Here is a 20237-nt window from a genome sequence, read left to right as displayed (position 1 = left end):
GGAAATGCGGATGCGGACAGCACACTGTGTGCTGTCTGTATCCATTCCTGCCTCATAGAGAATGAATGGGTCTGCACCCGTTCCCCAATTTGCAGAACGGATGTGGACCCATTCTGTGGACGTGTGTATGGACCCTTATACTGAACACTTTTGTCTAGAAAAGCTCCTCCAGTCTTCTACACCACCACAACGTTCTAGGTTAAATGTTGAAGCTCCTTAGCATAGCTAACTTTACCCACTTTTCAAAATTGGGGTGTTAGTGGTGTAAAAATTAGAGATGAGCAAAGTTCTATTTTTTAAGTTTTGCGTACAAGGTTTGGGTTCTCTAAGAATTCCGTTATGAATTCCGCTACCACAGACTATAACTTATGGTCTGTGGTAGCGGAATCTGTAACAATTCTTTAGAGAACCCGAACCGTGTACGCCGAACTTGAACACTAGTAAAAATGCTAAAAGTTGCTAAACTTTTGCACAAGTGAGCCCAAAGAGTCGCAAAGCCTGATTTTGTGCCTTCTGAAGCCAGAGTCTAGAGTACAGGGCAGGATCCACTCCCAAAGCATGGCATGTTCTTTTCAATATATCGGGGGTCATTTGTGAACCTTTTTATGACAACTTTTCAGCCAGATCTTCGCTAAGTAACAAGCATTTGTAGGAACTCTCATTAGCAGTCCTTTGCCTATGTAAAGGTGATTACCCGATGAACGAGCAGAACGCTCCCACATCAGCTAGTAGGATAGTTCATGTGGACACCAAAATCTTCATTTGCCAGTAGATTGTGCTGGCTGCAAATGATTCTGTATGGGGACGAGCGCTGGCATTAGCGATAGCTCCTTCACACACTGTGGAGGAGATCGCTGCATGTATCTCCTCCACTGACCAGCAGGCGATTCCCAGGAAGAAATGCTTCCCCACAATTGTGTACTTAGTTAAGCAGTGTAGGGCCCTTTCAGACAAGCAAGTTTTCCATCCGGATGCAATGTGTGTAGTGAACGCATAGCATCAAGACTGAATCCGCTTTTTATGCATTATCTTTGCGTTCAAAAAAAACGCAGCATGTTCTATGTTGTGTGTTTTTCACACAGACCTGGCTCAAATTAATGCAGAGAGGAATCGAAGACCGGCCTAAAACGCTGGTCTTTGTAAATGACCCCCATACAGAAGCAAGAAAGACAACAAAAAGTCAACCTAATGAACAAAAAAGCCAGTAGCAAGAGAAAAAAAATGCTTTTGTGTCCTGGGATTTATATTTCCGACAGAACTTCAGCAGGTATCTGTAGCTGGTGGGTTTTTACCACCAAAAAATGCTAAGAAAAAACAAACAAACAAACAAAAAAAAGTACCAGCAATGCCCAGTCATGCATACCTGTATGTCCTTTGTGATATCTGTATGTGCATAAAATGAACGCATTGCACCAGCACTGAATCTGGACCCATTCACTTCAATGGGGCTGTGCAGATGAGCGGTGATTTTCACGCATCACTTGTGCGTTGCGTGAAAATCGCAGCATGTTCTGCGTTTTTTTCACGCAACGCAGGCCCCATAGAAATGAATGGGTTTGCGTGAAAATCGCATAGCATCCGCAAGCAAGCGCGTATGCGGTGTGATTTTCATGCATGGTTGCTAGGAGATGATAGGGATGAGCAACCCCGGACCCCATTTAAGTCTATTCACTGTATTATTTTCCCTTTTATAACATGGCTATAAGGCAAAATAATAGCATTCTTGATACAGAATGCTCATCCACTTGTTCGCGCAGCCGACATCCTCTTCTTTGAGGACCTGCGCTGACGTCACCACGTGGTGAACGCGGTGACGTCAGCGCAGGTCCTGAAAGAAGCCTATGCCGACTGCGCGATCAATTGGATAAGGTGAGTTAATTTTTATTTATTTTAACACCCCAATTGACATTTTTGTAAGCATTCTGTATTAAGAATGCCATTTTTCTTTATAACCATGTTATAAGGGAAATAATAAAATGAATAGAACACCTAACCCAAACCTGAACTTTAGTGAAGTAGTCCGGGTTCGGGTCTAGGTACCACAATCCGTTTTTTTTCTCACGTGCGTGCAAAACGCATTGCACCCGCGCAATAAAAACTAAACATCGGAACGCAATTGCAGTCAAAACTGACTTCAACTGCTTGCCTACTCGCGCATTTTTTCCGCAATGCACACGCGACGCACCTGGGGCAAATCTGGGACGCCCGTGTGAAAGAGGCCTTAGGGCTGATTCACACTGACATTTTCTGTAGGAATTTTGGTGCTGATATTGAACCAGAATACTGGTGGGGGCCGCCTGGTATCTGCCTCCCAAGGTTTTGAATGGGTGGCAGAGCTGCAGTTGGCAGGCTGGCTGCTAGACTGCGCCATGAAGGAACGTGTCATGTTAAAATTGACAGTTGATGGTAAGACATAAAGCTGATCGTTGGAGTCATCACAAGGGAAAGCTAAGGGGCATTCACACAACCATCTTTTCCATCTGCATTGGGTCTGCACTTTTTGTGGATTGGATGTGGACCCATTCGATTCAATGGGGGCTGCAAAAGATGCAGACAGCACACAATGCTGTCTGTTTTGCACGATGTGCTGATTAGCAGAATACACACGGCCAGTTTCCGTGTTTTGCGCTTTGTCTGTGGTATACGGATGACACACACAGGGCAAAAAACACATGCAGACCAAAGATGGGTCCTTCACGGACATCTTCATGTATGAACCACTGACCATCTTGTCACTGTCATCATGGACACGTACGTGTGAATGAGGCCTAAGACAACGCCTTTTATACTTTATCTTCTTATTTTGAATTAGTGATCCCTCAGGATACAATATTTTCTGCATACAATGGTCTTTTCTGACCTGCATGGGATAGGCATAAGGCCATCCTTCATATAAGATAGGGCCAGGGGCTATTCATAGTATTCAGTATATTGGGCAGACTAGATGGGCCAAATGGTTCTTATCTGCCGACACATTCTAGGTTTCTATGTTTCTATCGTAAGTTGAAACCAGACTCAACATACCATGTCTCACTCAGATCCAACCAATCAAGGTCTCTTCTCTGGTGAAATAGCTGGATTAGTTACTAGTTAGCAGCTATTACTGACTTTTATATGTAAGGACTTGTTTTATCTGTCTTAGTTATCTGCTTATTTTTCTTAAATCTTCATTTTCTCTGATCTTGGATGACATTTTGGGGCTTTGGAACCAATTATTCAACATACAATGGTCGTCCTGGAACCAATTAATATTGTAACTTGAGGGACCACTGTACATGGCACTCGTACATCTTTCAATGTCTGGACCTATTTTAGATGATTGATGTCATGCCACAGAGCACTCCCACCTCATCATGCCTTCTCAATTAAAGGGGTTTTCCAAGACTTTAGATACTGATGACCTATCCTCTAATCAGTGGGGCTCTGACACCTGGGACCGCCGCCAATCAGCGCTGGGCTTGGTATTGTGCTCTGCCCTATTTATTCACTTCTATGGGGCTTAGCTGCTCCTAGGCGTGTCATCACATGGCCTAGGAAAAGCTGAGAGAAAGCCGTGACACTACTGCAAGCACTGCCTTCTCAAACAGCTTATTGGCAGGGGTCCCGAAATTCGGACCCTGCCGATCAGATACTGATGACCTATGCAGAGAACTTTAGTCCCGGAAAACGCCTTTTAAAGGGGATGTCCAAGACCTAAAAAAGGTAGGGGTGTCCAGACATATTTTCATAGTAATAACTGGAAAAAAAGCTAAAAAAAACCTGGCTCTGGTGTGACTTGTGCAGCACAGTTCTATTGATGTGTCTGTACATAAAGTGTGAACAACCGTCACTTTCTGATTGGGCATTGTCCATCACTACTACAGAGAATGTCCGTTATCTTGCCTTTGTAAATGATTCTTTCTCCATTACTAACCAGTTCACTGACTTGTAGTACTCTGCAGTGTGTATTGCTCAGTTAAACCTAGGCATGGCTGCTGCAGACCTTCTTTATGAAAAAGGTAAATACTTCATATTAGTCATAGTGCTTGTTCAGCTATTTTTGGAATTCACACATCAATTAATAGAGGAAATGCTCTTTGTGTGCGGTGTGCTCTCCTTCACTTCTTGGAGATTCTCTAGTTAGGTACAGGTTCCATGTCTGGGACCTGCTCCTATCTGACTGATGGCATATGCTAGCGATATGCCATCAATGTCCCAATCGAGCCCACCCCCTTTAACCACTTAAGGACCACAGGTTTATACCCTCCTAGTGACCAGGCCCTTTTTTACAAATCGGCACTCCACAACTTTAGCGGTTTATTGCTCGGTCATGCAACTTACCACCCAAATGAATTTTACCTCCTTTTCTTCTCACTAATAGAGCTTTCATTTGCTGGTATTTCATTGCTGCTGACATTTTTACTTTTTTTGTGGTTAATCGAGATTTACCGATTTTTATTTATTTATTTTTTTTTCAAAAAAATGACATTTTTCACTTTCAGTTGTAATTTTTTTTTTAAAAAAACGACATCCATATATAAATTTTTCTCCAAATTTATTGTTCTACATGTCTTTTGATAAAAAAAAAAAGTTTGGGTAAAAAAGAAATGGTTTGGGTAAAAGCTATAGCGTTTACAAACTATGGTACAAAAATGTGAATTTCCGCTTTTTGAAGCAGCTCTGACTTTCTGAGCACCTGTCATGTTTCCTGAGGTTATACAATGCCCAGACAGTAGAAAAACCCCACAAATGACCCCATTTCGGAAAGTAGACACCCTAAGGTATTCGCTGATGGGCATAGTGAGTTCATAGAACTTTTTATTTTTTTGTCACAAGTTAGCGGAAAATGATTTTATATATTTTTTTTCCTTACAAAGTCTCATATTCCACTAACTTGTGACAAAAAATAAAAACTTCCATGAACTCACTATGCCCATCACGAAATACCTTGGGGTGTCTTCTTTCCAAAATGGGGTCACTTGTGGGGTAGTTATACTGCCCTGGCAATTTAGGGGCCCTAATGTGTGGGAAGTAGTTTGAAATCAAAATGTGTAAAAAAAATGACCTGTGAAATCCTAAAGGTGCTCTTTGGCATGTGGGCCCCCTTGCCCACCTAGGCTGCAAAAAAGTGTCACACATGTGGTATCTCCGTACTCAGGAGAAGTTGGGCAATGTGTTTTGGGGTGTCATTTTACATATACCCATGCTGGGTGAGATAAATATCTCGGCAAAAGACAACGTTTCCCTTTTTTTTTTTTTTTGTATACAAAGTTGGCATTTGACCAAGATATTTATCTCACCCAGCATGGGTATATGTAAAATGACACCCCAAAACACATTCCCCAACTTCTCCTGAGTACGGCGATACCAGATGTGACACTTTTTTTGCAGCCTAGATGCGCAAAGGGGCCCAAATTCCTTTTAGGAGGGCATTTTTAGACATTTGGATCCCAGACTTCTTCTCACGCTTAAGGGCCCCTAAAATGCAGGGGCAGTATACCGTATATACTCGAGTGTAAGACAAGTTTTTTGGCACATATTTTTGTGCTCAAAAAGCCCCCTCGTCTTATACTCGAGTCTAGGTCTGTATTATGGCAACTTACATTTCCATAATACAGACCATGCCATGTTGGGGGCCGGAGAAGCTGTTACTTACCTTTTACAGCTGCTCCGGTCAGCTCCCAGCACATCCGCGCGGCACCTCTGTTAAAGGGACACTGACAGGCCCAATAAGAATCCAGCTGTTCTGAAGCCCTGCCCAGCTCATCAATATTCACTTCGCTGGGCGGCGGCTACAACTCTCCCCGACTCAAGTGCCCGGCGCATGTGCATAAAGCAGAGGCTGCAGTGGCCTCTAAGACGCAGACTTTCTGTACGCAGGCGCTATGTGACCCCGGCCTGGCGCATGCGCTGAAGATTAGACGGAGGACGTGCCCAGAGGATTGAATTGGCCATGCGCAGGATCTTGAGTCGGGGAGAGTTGTAGCCGCCGCCCAGCGAAGTGAATATTGATGGGCGGGGCTTCAGAACGGCAGTTGGGAGCGGCTGGCTGGGCGCATTTTGAGATGAAACGCCGCCCCATGGGCAGATTGGAGGCGAGACAAGCAGGTTATAAAACTTTAGTTTTCGGTATTTATAAGGTGGACAGGGGGGATACTTAGATTATTTTAATACACTTGATAAGACCTGTACTGTGTATGTATGTATGTATGTATGTATATATATATATATATATATATATATATATATATATATATATATATATATATATATATACACTCTAAATATGCTTATTGGGCCTGTCAGAGTCAGACTCCCATCAATCTGAGTCACCCTCTTGCAGATGTGTGTGTGTGTGTGTGTGTATATATAATGTAGAGTGTGTGCATTATATACACATAATGAAATTTACCAGTAGCTGCTGCATTTCCAACCCTAGTCTTATACTCGAGTCAATCATTTTTCCCATTTTTTGGGGTAAAATTAGGGGCCTCGGCTTATACTTGACTATATACGGTAATTACCCCACATGTGACTCCATTTTGCAAAGAAGACACCCCAAGGTATTCAATGAGGGGCATGGCGAGTTCATAGAAATATTTTGATTTCAATATTTAGTGGAATATGAGACTTTGTAAGAAAAAAAAAAAAAAAACAATTTCCGCTAACTTGGGCCAAAAAAGTCTGAATGGAGCCTTACAGGGGGGTGATCAATGACAGGGGGTGATCAGGGAGTGTATATGGGGTGATCAGCCCCCTGTAAGGCTCCATTCAGACGTCCATATGTTTTTTACGGATACATGGATCGGATCCGCAAAACACATACGGACGTCTGAAAGTAGCATGACGGGGGGGGGGGGGTGATCAGGGAGTCTATATGGGGTGATCACCCCCCTGTCATTGATCACCCCCCTGTAAGGCTCCATTCAGACGTCCGTATGTGTTTTGCGGATCCGATCCGTGGATCCGTAAAAAACGTACGGACGTCTGAATGGAGCCTGACAGGGGGGTGATCAGGGAGTGTATATGGGGTGATCAGGGGTTAATAAGTGATGGGGGGGGGGGGGGGGTGTAGTGTAGTGGTGGTTGGTGCTACTTATTACTGAGCTGCCTGTGTCCTCTGGTGGTCGATCCAAGCAAAAGGGACCACCAGAGGACCAGGTAGCAGGTATATTAGACGCTGTTATCAAAACGGCGTCTAATATACCTGTTAGGGGTTAAAAAAATCGCATCTCCAGCCTGCCAGCGAACGATCGCCACTGGCAGGCTGGAGATCCACTCGCTTACCGCGCGTGCCTGTGTGCGCGCGTTCACAGGAAATCTCGGCTCACGCGAGATGGCGCCAATCGGCGTTAGTGTGACCTGGGAGCGCCGCAGCAATGACTCCTTTCGGCGTTAGTGTGAAGGGAGGTGGTTAAGACCACAGCTATATATGTATACACACTTGCACAGAGAATGCTATCAATCACTGATAACACCTCCTCCATGTACAACTATCTGACTGACTGCTATCTATGTATACACACTTAGGGCTCATTCACACAAACGTTTTTTGCATTCCGTATACACAACCATTCATTTCAGTGGGTCTGCAAAAAAACGGAATGTACTCCGTATGCATTCCATTTCCGTTCAAAGATAGAACATGTCTTATTATTGTCAGCATAACGGACAAGGATGGTACTGTTCTATCAGGGGCCAGCTGTTCCGTTCTGCAAAATATGGAATGCACACGGATGTCATCCATATTTTTTGCGGACCGCAAAATACTGAAAAAGCCATACGGTCGTGTGCAATAGGCCTTACACAGAGAATGCTATCAATCACTGATAATTCCTCCCCCGTGTACATCTGAGTGACTTACAGCTATCTATGTATACACACTTAGGGTTCATTCACACAAACGTTTTTTGCATTCCGTATACGGAACCATTCATTTCAGTGGGTCTGCAAAAGATGCGGACAGCACTCCATGTGCGGTCCGCATCCGTTGCTCTGTTCCGTGATCCTGCAAAAATTATGAGACATGTCCTATTCTTGTCCGTTTTGCAGACAAGAATAGGCATCTCTATAGTGGGCCTCCTGTTCTGTTCCGCAAATTTCGGAAGGCACACGGGCGGCATCCGTTTTTTGCAGATCCGCAATTTGCAGACTGCAAAACATGGCACGGTTATGTGAACAAGCCCTTACACAGAGAATTCTATCAATCACTGATAACACCTCCCAAGTGTACAACTATCAGTAACTGCTCTCTGGTATGGGAATGCAACTGAACGGAATGTATTTTGGAGCATTACGTTCTGTTCAGTTAAGTTTTGTCCCCATTGACAATGAATGGGGACAAAACTGAAGTGTTTTTTTTTTCCAGTATTGAGCCCCTATGACGGATCTCAATACCGGAAAACTAAAACGCTAGTGTGAAAGTAGCCCTACTAACTGGCCTCAGGAGTGACATCCAGCATATTGCTGAGGCCAGTGATTGGCTGCACAGAACATCAGTTATCGATGCTGGGAAAGTATGTATGTAACTTGGTGCTTTCCCCCAGATGGACAATGAGAAATAAAAAATTCAGGACACACCAGGGCATTTTACTACTGTTTTTTTTTTTTTTTTTTCTTCTTTCTGGCTTCTTTTTAAAGATGCTGGAGCTGTTGTCATTTTCCCCTATAGAGAAGGTGGTGACAAAACACCTGAAAAAGCCAAGACGAAATCACTAGGGGTAAAACACTGTATGCAAAAAGCGCAGATTAGCCAAATAAAAGCAGCATTTCTTCCATCATTTTTGACAGGTAAAAATCTGAATATCTTTGCATTTGGTTAGTAATGGGGGTGTAACAGCAGCCCCCTTCATGTGCTCTGCTGGCAGAGGAGCCAGACCAGTTTCTGGTGTTGGGATGTGTGCCCCTGCTCTGACCTCTACTTTCCGCCCACTTTGGCCATCTATAAGCAGAGGTCCACACAGGTAAAAGGTCTGCTTCTTCTGGCAATGTCTTTGCACACATCACCCGGGTCCAGATTATCTGGAACAGGCCAGGCCAGTCTTATAAATTACAGTAGATGTCACTTCCTTGAGGAAACGCCTTGTTGGATTATTAACCATTTATTGCCCAGAGCAAGGTAAAGGGCAGGCGGATCCACTTGAAAGGCTGAGGTTTCCATAGTAAAGTCAGCAGGGATGGGTGTTCCAACCTTCCCATTGTGGACGATGTGATGAGACTTGGTGGGTGAGGTGGGCAGATGCACTACATCAGAAGTCCAAGTGCTCAGGGTGCCTGTATAGGCTTGTTCCCGGGGGTGGGAGCAGTGAGCTTGCAATCTGTGCTCTGCCAACATGTTTTCCCGGGCACACTTACACCAGACTTACATTCACGCGGTTGTTTCCTTTTAAGACCCCGCTTCCCTCGCCCAGTTTAGGGTAGTGTGGATTAAAGGGCCGGTGCGCATGCGCGACAGGAGGCGGCTGGAGCCTCCATGTGTAAGAGGCGCATTATTTGGCAACGTGAGCAGAGGCCAGGACTACCGGGGATCCGTGTGTACAGGGACCCGGCGAGAGAGGCCTCAGCCGGCCTGGCCCCTTCTAGCCCCCCGGTGACACTGTAAGTGGGGCATGGTGGGACTACTGGGCTGAAAGTTTGTGCTGTGTGGTTGTTTGGCGATCCGATTGAAAAGTTGTAGTATTTATTATTTTATTTAATGAGTCAGATGCTCCTCCTCACAGGTGGGGGAGGGGTGGAGAAGATTCATTATCCCCCAGTTATCCACGGAACCCCGCTCTCCGGGTCGCTGGTCCTCTCTGGCGATAGGTATGCCCCTGGTCTTCGTGTGGGATCTTGGGTGAAGGTAGAAGTTGCTGGAGGTTAGGCGATCGCATCTAGTTGTGAATGTGGCTTCTCTTCCGGTTATCCTATTATTACATGTCTCTGAGGTGGGGGAGGGAGCGCTGGTCAGCAGTCTCCCCGCAACCTACTTGGAAGTCCCCTTTAGGAAGACGTGGGGTCACGCTCCTTGTGCGCCCCCGGGTCCGGCGTAGGAAGGGTTAAAGGGAGGGGTTGCTGGAGGGAGCAGATGCCTCTGGGGAGGTGGGAATCGTCCGGGGACTTGTGCTTTATGATCAGTCGCCGCAGTGGAAGAGAAGTCCCCAGAAGTTTTCCCTTTATACCCGATGGGGGGGGGGGGGGGGGGCGGCTACAATTTTGGCTGCGGAGCGGAACACCGCTGCCCCCCTTTTCTTGACTTTCATTGTCACAGTTAGGTGGGTACCGGGTCAAAGGCTATGTGGGGTCTGAACCCCTGTGGTCCTCCTTGGCATGGGCTGCCAGTCAGTGTGGGTAAATAGTTGCTGTTTCAGCTGTCTGTCCAGCGGGAGGAGGGGGCTGTGTGGCCTGTAGTAGGTGTATGGGTGTTGTACGTGGAGCTCAGCCCAGTAGAGGACAGGCCATCTTTATATCTTACAAGATGCACATCTGTGCCTGCTAGCCTGCTCACTGTCAGAATAAGAGTCCCTCCTCCTCCTTCAGATTTCTGGCCTTCCTGCTGTGAGAGGTGCATCAGCAACCTGCACCTTGTATGTGCTGTACAAACAGATGGGGTGATGTCTGCATGTTCTTCTTGTGACATGTGACCCAGGTTACTACTACATTTGTGTTGTGTGCCCTTAACTTTATTTATGCTGTTCCCGTAGGACTGTATTGGGTATGGCAGGGTGCTCAGGGAAACCTCCAGGTTATCTCACGCACACTTCCATAGGTTATTGTTGTGTGAAATGTCCAGATATGGAGAATTTGGCGGATTACTTTATTTCCAAAGATTGGCTCTTGACCAGTGAACCCAAATGCAGACAGTACCTGAGATCACTGTGTGCAGTGTACCTGTGCTGCTCTTGTAACTTGTCTCTAGGTCTAGAGTTTTTATTTTTATTTTTTATCTTGGCTGTTTCTTTTGTGTTTTTTGTCTTTATGTTTTCATTCTGTCTAAGGAATGGCAGTGCTCTGCATCCGCGGTTCTGGTTTGTCTGAGATCCACTTCCTGTGTCATCAGCTTCAGGCCGCTGGTCTACCAGATCACCAGCATGTCACAAGTTTACATCACTGCATGATCGGCCTGTTTTTGTTAAAATTGGACTCGGGGGTTATCACACACTGACGGCAGAGCATGGGGTATTTTAGATCCTGCTCACATATGTGTGTGAGATATTGACCTAGCTGTGGTTTTTACAATCTGCAGCATAGTCATTTGATGAGGTTTCTGCACAAGTCTTTAAGTCTACAGCAGAAATTCTAATTTGGGCTACAGGTCCAGTGTAAATCCTGGCTACTTTCACACAAGAGTGGTTTGTCTGGGAAACGGAATCTGCGTGGGGGCTGCATTTCCTGGAGCTGAAATCACGGCATCATAATAACTTGTGTTGCTGCGAGTTCTTGTCTTACAGAGCATGTTTCCCAGGCCACTTGGCCTAAGACTCTGGGAAGGCAAAATCTTTGTGTTCCGCGGCAGAGTCTCCTGCAGTTTTTCAGCTTGAGTGCCCACTGTGACTTCCAGCAGCGTCCGTTCTGACACCGCACCAAGGAAGGACATGCCCTTGCTTGATGCGGCTGTAAACCAGAAGTGGATCCGGACGGAAGGAGAAGACAACCTCCTTATATTTCTTATCCAACTCTTTGGCTCAGAAAACGGCATTAAAAATGCCACAGAAAGCTGTGTGACACCATCCTAACTGAGCATTGGACATAATCATGCTTCAGAGGAGCATGTATCTTATTTTCCTCCCCAAGACCAGTTTTGTGAAGTGCAAATGCTTGGTTAAAGGGTTTGTCTGCTTTGAGAAAAGTCTCTTGACAATAAGCTGACCTCCACGTGTCCCCCTGCTAGGATCCAGTGGTAGTCTGTGGGGAAACCTGGCTGTAACAATGTGACTTCCTGCAGCACCACCACCACAAGTGATATTAAAGGGATTGGGCAGCTTTTTGTACTTTTCCTTTCACTAGTAGCCTTTTGTACCCGTTGAAGAAAATCCTGTTTAGGCGATGTTCTGGCTCTTCTGCAGTCTTCCAATCCTTGTCCTGTAAACTTCCAGACAGACGCTGTAGCAAATGACTGGCCTCAGCGGTGACATGTCCTCAAGTGGCACATCACTTCTTGGACACGTGTCCTCCATGAACGGTGCCATGTCTGGCAGGAGCTTATTCTTTCTCTAAAGTGTGTACCCTTTGTGCGATAGTTTGGACAGCTGAACATGGGCCAGCATTAGGTTTAGGGTACTTTCACACTTGCGGCAGAGGATTCCAGCAGGCAGTTACATCGCCGGAACTGCCTGCTGGCTCCATCAATCTGGATGCATTTGAGAGACGGATGCGGGTCCATCTGATAAATGCATTGCAAAACCGGATCCATATTTCCGGTTGTCATCTGGACAAACTGATCCGGTATTTTTTCTTTTTTTTCTTTCGCGTTTTTAAAAGGTCTGCGCATACGCAGATTGGGAAACCAGATCCGGTTTTCCGGAACACTTAGTACTGGATCTGGCATTAATACATTTCAATGGAAACGGCATTCCGACAAGTGTTCAAGATTTTTGGCCGGAGAGAAAACTGCAGCATGTTGCTGTATTTTCTCTGGCCAAAATACCGTACAGTGACTGAACTGAAGACATCCTGATGCATACTGAATGGAAAGCTCTCAATTCAGAATGCATTAGGATAAAACTGATCAGTTATTTTCCGGTATTGAGCCCTCATGACGGAACTCAATACCGGAAAAGAAAAACGCTGGTGTGAAGGTACCGTCGTTTGGCTTTTTATTAAATTGACCCCCAGCATGTTGTCTGATGACTGAATGCAATGTACTCGCTGTCAGGGTGCCCATACACTTTCAGTAGTGGTCAGTCCAGCGCTAATTCGGTCTGATGGCGACTTCTCTCCTGACTTCATCCAATTTGTGTATGTGTGCTCTATAGGGAGAGGAGAGAGCGGCCGCCAGACACCTCCAGTTGTGACTCATGTCCGTGGAGATCAAAGGGATTGGGCGTTTATAATTCAGTATACCCGATCCTTCTGCGACATCGATTCAGAATACAGTGTGGCCCCTCAAGTTACAATATTAATTGGTTCCAGGACGACCATTGTATGTTGAAACCATTATCTGTCCCAAAGCCCCAAAATCCCATCCAAGATGAGAGAAAATGAAGATTTAAGAAAAATAAGTAGTTAACTAAGATAAAACAAGTCCTTTCATATAACTCAAGAATAAGCTGCTAACTAGTAACTAATCCAGCAAGTGGCCTTGATTTGATGGATGAGTCTGAGACATTGTATCTTGAGTCTACTTATAATGGCCCAGAAAAGACCATTGTATGTCGAAAATATTGTATCCTGAGGCCATTGTATCTTGAGGGATCACTGTACAAACACTTTAGGGCTGTCCCTCATGTCGCAGACTGCAGTGGACTGTTCTTTTATCTTTCTTTCCCCCAGTAACTTCTTCTGTGGCATCTGGGCTAGTCCTCACTCCCCATGGGTGCTTTCATCCTCTCAGTGGTTGTCTTTCCTTGGATCACTTTTGGTAAGTATTAACTAGGGATCGACCGATTATCGGTTTTAACGATATTATCAGCCGATATTCAGCATTTTCAAAGTTATCGGAATCTATTTTGCCGGTAACTAATCGGGAACAAGGATTGCGCTGCTGTCAGCGCGATCAGTGTTCCCTCAGCAGCACAGGGGAGAAGGCAGAAGTGTCTCCCTCCCCCCTGTACCGCTGCTGCCGCCAGTGAGAGGAGAAGGGGAGCGGCTCTGGTCACTGTGCCACCAATGATGTTAACTCACTCCATTCAAATTCAACAGGAGGCGGGAGCTGCCTGCAGAATCATATAGCCGCACCTGACCTCTATAAGCGGTAGCTGCCATCTGCCGCGGATCGCAGCTACCGCTTATAGAGGTCAGGTGCGGCTATAGGATTCTGCAGGCAGCTCCCGCCTCCTGTATCTGAATGAATGGGTGAGTTATCTTCATTGGTGGTGCAGTGCACCCCCCACCACCACCACCCAACCCCAGTATTAAAAACATTGGTGGCGCAGTGCGCTGCCTCCCCCCAGTATTTAATCGATGGTGGCAGTGGCCACAGGGTTCCCTCCTCCTCATTAGTGGCAGCTTCTGATCATAGCCACAGCAGTGTAAGCCTGGGGCTCTGATCGGTTACCATGGCAGCCAGGACGCTACTGAAGCCCTGGCTGCCATGGTCAGCTCCCTGCTGCTGTGTGCACAAAGCCCAGGGCAGCAGGGAGAGTATGAAGTCCTATTCACCCTAATAGAGATTTATTATGGTAAATAGGACAAGGGCTCTAGCCCATAAGAGGGCTAAAAGTTAGTTTAAAAAAATAAAATAAAATATTAAGTATAAATGAAAGAAAGATTTACCAAAAAAAAAAGCTACACGTTAACAATAAACATGTTCATTTTAAGCAGATTTGTGTAGGAATTTTTAGTTTATTTTTAAAAAAATGAAAATGCACAGAATATCGGTATAAATTATCGGCTATTAACTCTAAAAAATCAATATCAGTTTATCCCTAGTATTAACTGCTGCATGCTGGGAACACTGCAATTTTGCAGATAATCTAACCCAGTTGTCTAACCATCACAATTAGGCCACTGTCAAATTCTATCAGATTCTTAAAGGGAACCTGTCACCTCCAAAAACCAGCCCAATCCGCCAGCCGTACCTGACAGTAGCCAGCAGTGTGTTTCCGACTATCATTTTCTTCCCGAAGGCAGATGCGGCTAAAGCTCAGAAAACGTTCTTTTATCCCCTGCCGACAAACTTCTCTAGTCATGCTTGAAGTCAAGATAACCACACCCCCTTCCCTGCGACTGACTGACAGTTCTCCTGCCTTTGCCGAACTCTCTGCCTAAGTGCTGTCAGTCACAGGGAAGGGGGTGTGGTTATCTTGACTTCAATCATGACTAGAGAAGTGCGTCGGCAGGGGATAAAAGAACGTTTTCTGAGCTTTAGCCGCATCTGCCTTCAGGATGAAAATTATCGTCGGAAACGCTCTGCTGGTTACACGCAGGTACTGCTGGCGGCTTGGGATGGTTTTTGGAGGTGACAGGTTCCCTGCACACTTTGCGGAATACGTGAGCAGTGTGTTACAATATCGGTAGAGTTTAGGGCTCTTTCACACTTGCGTTCTTTTCTTCCGGCATAGAGTTCCGTCGTCGGGGCTCTATGCCGGAAGAATCCTGATCAGGATTATCCCCATGCATTCTGAATGGAGAGAAATCCGTTCAGGATGTCTTCAGTTCCGGACCGGAACGTTTTTTGGCCGGAGAAAATGCCGCAGCATGCTGCGTTTTTTGCTCCGGCCAAAAATCCTGAACACTTGCCGCAAGGCCGGATCCGGAATTAATGCCCATTGAAAGGCATTAATCCGGATCCGGCCTTAAGCTAAACGTCTTTTCGGCGCATTACCGGATCCGACGTTTAGCTTTTTCTGAATGGTTACCATGGCTGCCAGGACGCTAAAGTCCTGTTTGCCATGGTAAAGTGTAGTGGGGAGCGGGGGAGCAGTATACTTACTGTCTGTGCGGCTCCCGGGGCGCTCCAGAGTGACGTCAGGGCGCCCCACGCGCATGGATGACTTGATCGCATGGCACGTCATCCATGCGCATGGGGCGCTCTGACGTCATTCTGGAGCGCCCCGGGAGCCGCACGGACTGTAAGTATACTGCTCCCCACTACTACGGCAGCCAGGACTTTAATAGCGTCCTGGCTGCCATAGTAACACTGAACGCATTTTGAAGACGGATCCGTCTTCAAATGCTTTCAGTTCACTTGCTTTTTTCCGGATCCGGCGTGTAATTCCAGCAAATGGAGTGCACGACTGATCTGGACAACGCGACTCTCAAGTACACTTTGCAGATTTTTTTCCATGCAGGAATTGACCTGCCGCACCAATTTCAAAATAAACAGCATGTCAATTATGTTTGTGGTTTTAGCTGCAGATTTCACCCTTTTCAATGGAAGGTGAGATCTGTGGCAAAACAGCATCAAATCTGCAAGTAGACAGTGGATTTTGGTGGTCTGCTGCAGAAATGCACATAAATCCACACTGAAAAGTTTTAGTACTTGATGGTCTATCCTCAGGATAGGTCATCAACCTCTGATCGCTAAGGGTCCAACAACCTGCATCCCTTGTGATCAGCGTTTTCACACAGCTGCTAGCACTGGAAGCAGGCGGTTCTGTCCACCCATGTAGTGGTCATACTTGGCTCAATCCCTATTCTAATAAGTGGGAACTGACTTGCTGTACTGGTGCTGGAAAGTACACAGTGCCTTCTGTCCATTGCTTCACTTCCAGTGCTGGTGGTAACCCAAAACAGATTATCGTTGGGGGTTTGTTCCCATATTGATGAACCATCCTGAGGATATGCCATCAGTATTTAAATACCAGAAAACTTTTTTTTTTCATTTTTATTTTTTGTCCCACTTTGAATACGTCAACAACTATACACCTTCTGCCTAATAAATCCCTCCCCTGGATGGGTGCCGCTGTCAATGAAGGTTGTAGTGATTTAGCTGTATACCTCATTGAAGTAAGGAGGGGGGTGGGGATGTTTTTTTCTATAGTAAGGAACATGGAGGTGAAGTGTTAAATATGTGATCACCATTCTGTGCTCTAGCTTACAAAGTGTGGGTGATGTGAGAAAGTAATACTTGGTAGAACAGGTGGTGTAGTCATGGGACGCTCTCCAAGCACAACCAACACAAGGAGTAGCTGCATTATTTAGCATGTTTTATCAGAAATGCTGAAAAAATCCAGGGGAGATGAGACGGGTTAGTATGAGCACTAAGTATTGTGACCTCATGAATGGATGCTAATAGTGGACTGTGGCTAAAATGTCATTTAGCTCAATAATGGAGACTCCTCATCACTTATGTCAGGAAGGCCCAACTTGCAACCCTTGAGCTGTTGTAAAACTACAACTCCCACCATGCTGTAGGGTGATGGCTGTAGGCTGGGAGTTGTAGCTTTGCAACAGCTGGAGGGCCGCAGGTTGTGCATCCCTGGCTTAGGTCAACTTCCCACTTGAGATTTTAGTGCAGTTTATCTTCATCCACTGAAGAGAGGAGCCACCGAGAATTGTTAGGCAGAAGGTGTATAGTTGTTGATGGAAGTAATTACACAGGGTGGGCAAGAGGCTCAGCGGTCACGTGCTGGTCTTGTGTGGGTGACTGCTAAGCCCAATGAATTACTACAGCGGGTATGTGAAAGGGAACAGCATATTTCCGGTCTAGTGGGGACCCTAACTGCTCCTCTGGAATGGTGGGAGTTTAAAAAAATATATGATTATTCTCCCCCCCCCCCCCCTATCATTATCAGATTGGCGGGTGTCCAACACCCATCTGCTGGATGAAGAGAAGGCAGTGCTTCATGCAAGCGCAGCCTTCCTGTCATTGTTTACCTGGATGCCGTCAACATCCCGGTGGTGAGCAGGTGTAACTACAAGCAGTCCCATTCACTTCTGTAATATACACGTGAATAAAAAGGAGCCATCCCATAGAAGTGAATAGTACTGCTTATAGTTACACCTGCTCACCGTTGTGATGTCGACAGCGTCCAGGTAAACAATCATGGGAAGGCTGCGCTCACATGTAGTGCAGCCTTCTCTTCATCCAGCTGATGGGCGGGGGTGTCGGCCCTCCGCCGATCTGATATTGATGACCTATCTTGAGGAACAGTCGTCAATATTAAAATCCTGGAAAACCCCTTTAATTTTACCTAATGGTTGTACATCCCATTTTAAAGGAGCGTTCCAGCAAACTCTGCTCTGAGTCCTGCAAAAAGTGCATGCAGTAGAGTGGAAGGGGGGGGGGGCAGTGGTGGGCGATCAGGGAAGCATGTATAAGATTGTTTGTTTATTTCTTTTAGCCATTTGCAGACCAGGAAGCAGTGTTTTGATTTTGCTGGAGTATCCCTTTAAGTACGCATTCACGCCAAGCTACTTTCGAGGGCTATTTTTTTTATTGCTGAAAAACACAAACTACTGGCACCTCTTTTACATTTCTTTTGGAGAGATTTCACTTAAATGTAATGAATTGATTTATGAGAAGTGGATGCATTTAGCTTATATTTTATTAGCGGGCATTTTGCAAGCACTACTTACGGATGCATGGCGACGTGGACCATTCCCCTCCATACAATAGCTTAGAACCTGGCATTTTATTTTTTGTCCTGTCTTGTAGAATGGCACATGTGATGTACGGCTACGTCCACATCTGAGAACTGGCATATGCCGGGCACCTCCGTTACCCAACGGATCCCACCCACTGTGATAGGTCTGCTGAATTTCCAACATGAGTATGGTCTGAGACTCGTTTATTCAAATGGATGGGTTTGGAAATAAGAGTGCCTGGGTCGTCTCCATTCATAAGCCTGTATATGTCCATCTTTTGCAAGCTGACGTCGGGTCAGGCTAATGCTTCTTTGTTATGCCATTTTCTGCTGTTCAGGAGTTTCTATGTGTTTGTGACACGCGCAGTGATGCCCTGCCGTGTTGTAATAGCAGCAGTCTCCTACGGGAAGGACTTCTTCCCTCCTGATAATCGCCTGCTGAGTCTGTCGGTGTAATAGGGCCCTTAGAGTTGTAGTATCTAAAAGCCATTTTATTTAAAGAAACTTTTGTTGTAAAGTCAGTGTCCTCAGGTTAGGCAGACGTGTTCACATGTCCTTCTTGAAGTCTTCAGGTTAGTTGTCCAGCTTACAGAGGCAGAGCCCTTTTACTGTGTCGCCATATATGCTCCTGGGAAAACTGCTTTGTCAAGGGAGGAGGTGGCTGTTTAACCCTTCTGCTGCCTTGTCATTTCACTTTGTCTACTTGTATATCTGTACATTTCCTTTTGTCACTTGTCAACCTTCTTTTCCCCCCCCCCCCCCCCCTCCTAATCCAGCTGCTGCTGGGTGTATTCTTTATCCTACCCCCTTGTGCCCATCCCCCCTCGCCCTTTCTGGCCGTCTGTCTGCACTGCACTGTCACTTCCTGGACACGCAGGGCCTGGTCTGGTGAAGGCAAAGGATGCTGGGTAACTTAAGCTATGTATTATAGAACACGTGTTTTCACTCCATATGCCCTTTGTTATTCCTTCAGGGTGGAACAGGTTAAACGGCTTTCAGCCACCTTCATTCACGCCAAAGTCACCTACGTGTTTTGATGGGTTCATCGGGATCTGTGTGCCATGTTTCAGTTTCCAAAGGCTGAAATAAGGCTACTTTTACACTCGCGTTAGGTGTGGATCCGTCTTGTATCTGCACAGATGGATCCGCACCAATAATGCAAACGCTTGTATCCATGCAGAGCGGATCCGTTTGCTTTATTAATTCAAAAAAAAAGTCTAAGTAAAAACTGATCCGTCCTGACTTGCATTGAAAGTCAATGAGGGACGGATCCGTTTTCAATTGCACCATATTGTCAGTGAAAAACGCATCCGTCCCTGTTGACTTACATGGGGGGGGGGGGGGGGGAGAGAATGAAAAATGCATGACTTGCTGTGTTTTTGTCACCCAACCCAAAAAAATTGAATCGTGATCAAAAAGTCGTACATACCACAAAAATTGGACTTGTGGTAACCCTTTAATTTATCCTTCATGTTCTTTCTTTCCCACATCTCTATTCTTTTTTAGAGCTAGCATGTGTGGCAAATGGCCAAGGCGAATGTGTATACAGCAGCGCCGTGAGGTTGTACCCTACGTGGCATCCAGTGTGCTGATGAGACTGACCTTGCAGGGTGCTCATACTACAACTTGTCTGTCCTATGTGATATTGGGCATAGCTGGGGAAGGCTACTCGCACACAGGTGCAGGTTTACAAGCAGAAAACCAGTAAAAATTCCTGTGCGTTTCTGCACGTGTTGCGGTTCTTGTTGTGAGTTTGGTCCGGTTTTGCTTCAGATCTCACCCTTGTATCGTAAAGAGGGAAATCTGCTCAAAATCTACATTTGCAGGAAAAAACTAACAAAATGTAAATGAGATTTATCTACTCTGTATGTTGTGGTTCTTCCTTCCAAGAATACACACGGAAAAAAACGTGTGTAAACCGTAACATGTGCAGGTGACCCAATGGTGCTGCCACATGCTCAGGCTTTTTAATGGCATTTAATGCAGCTTCCTGCACTGCCACCGCTCAGCTGTTTGGCCTCTTACTAGGCATGTGACAGCACATTCACATGGCCTGTGTGCAGATGAATGGGCCTGGGCTGCAATACCACA

The 20237-nt window shown here is 45.8% G+C and overlaps 1 protein-coding gene across 6 annotated transcripts in view; it reads left to right on the top strand.

Moving 5' to 3' along the window:
- The window catches only part of GATAD2A (GATA zinc finger domain containing 2A), a 66175-nt gene that overhangs the window by 3203 nt on the left and 42735 nt on the right, over window positions 1-20237 (top strand). The window contains exon 1 of one of the 6 annotated variants that reach the window (XM_040417410.1): window positions 8776-9200. The exons of 3 other annotated variants lie outside the window; for them this stretch is intronic. The gene's annotated coding sequence lies outside the window, so the exon portion shown is untranslated. 2 more of the 6 variants (XM_040417409.1, XM_040417411.1) reach the window with 2 other exon arrangements.

Source organism: Bufo bufo, chromosome 2 (genome assembly GCF_905171765.1).
Source record: "Bufo bufo chromosome 2, aBufBuf1.1, whole genome shotgun sequence".
Taxonomy (NCBI): Eukaryota; Metazoa; Chordata; class Amphibia; order Anura; family Bufonidae; genus Bufo; species Bufo bufo.
The sequence above is the reverse complement of the archived record's forward strand: the minus strand, read 5'-3'. Positions and strand labels throughout refer to the sequence as shown.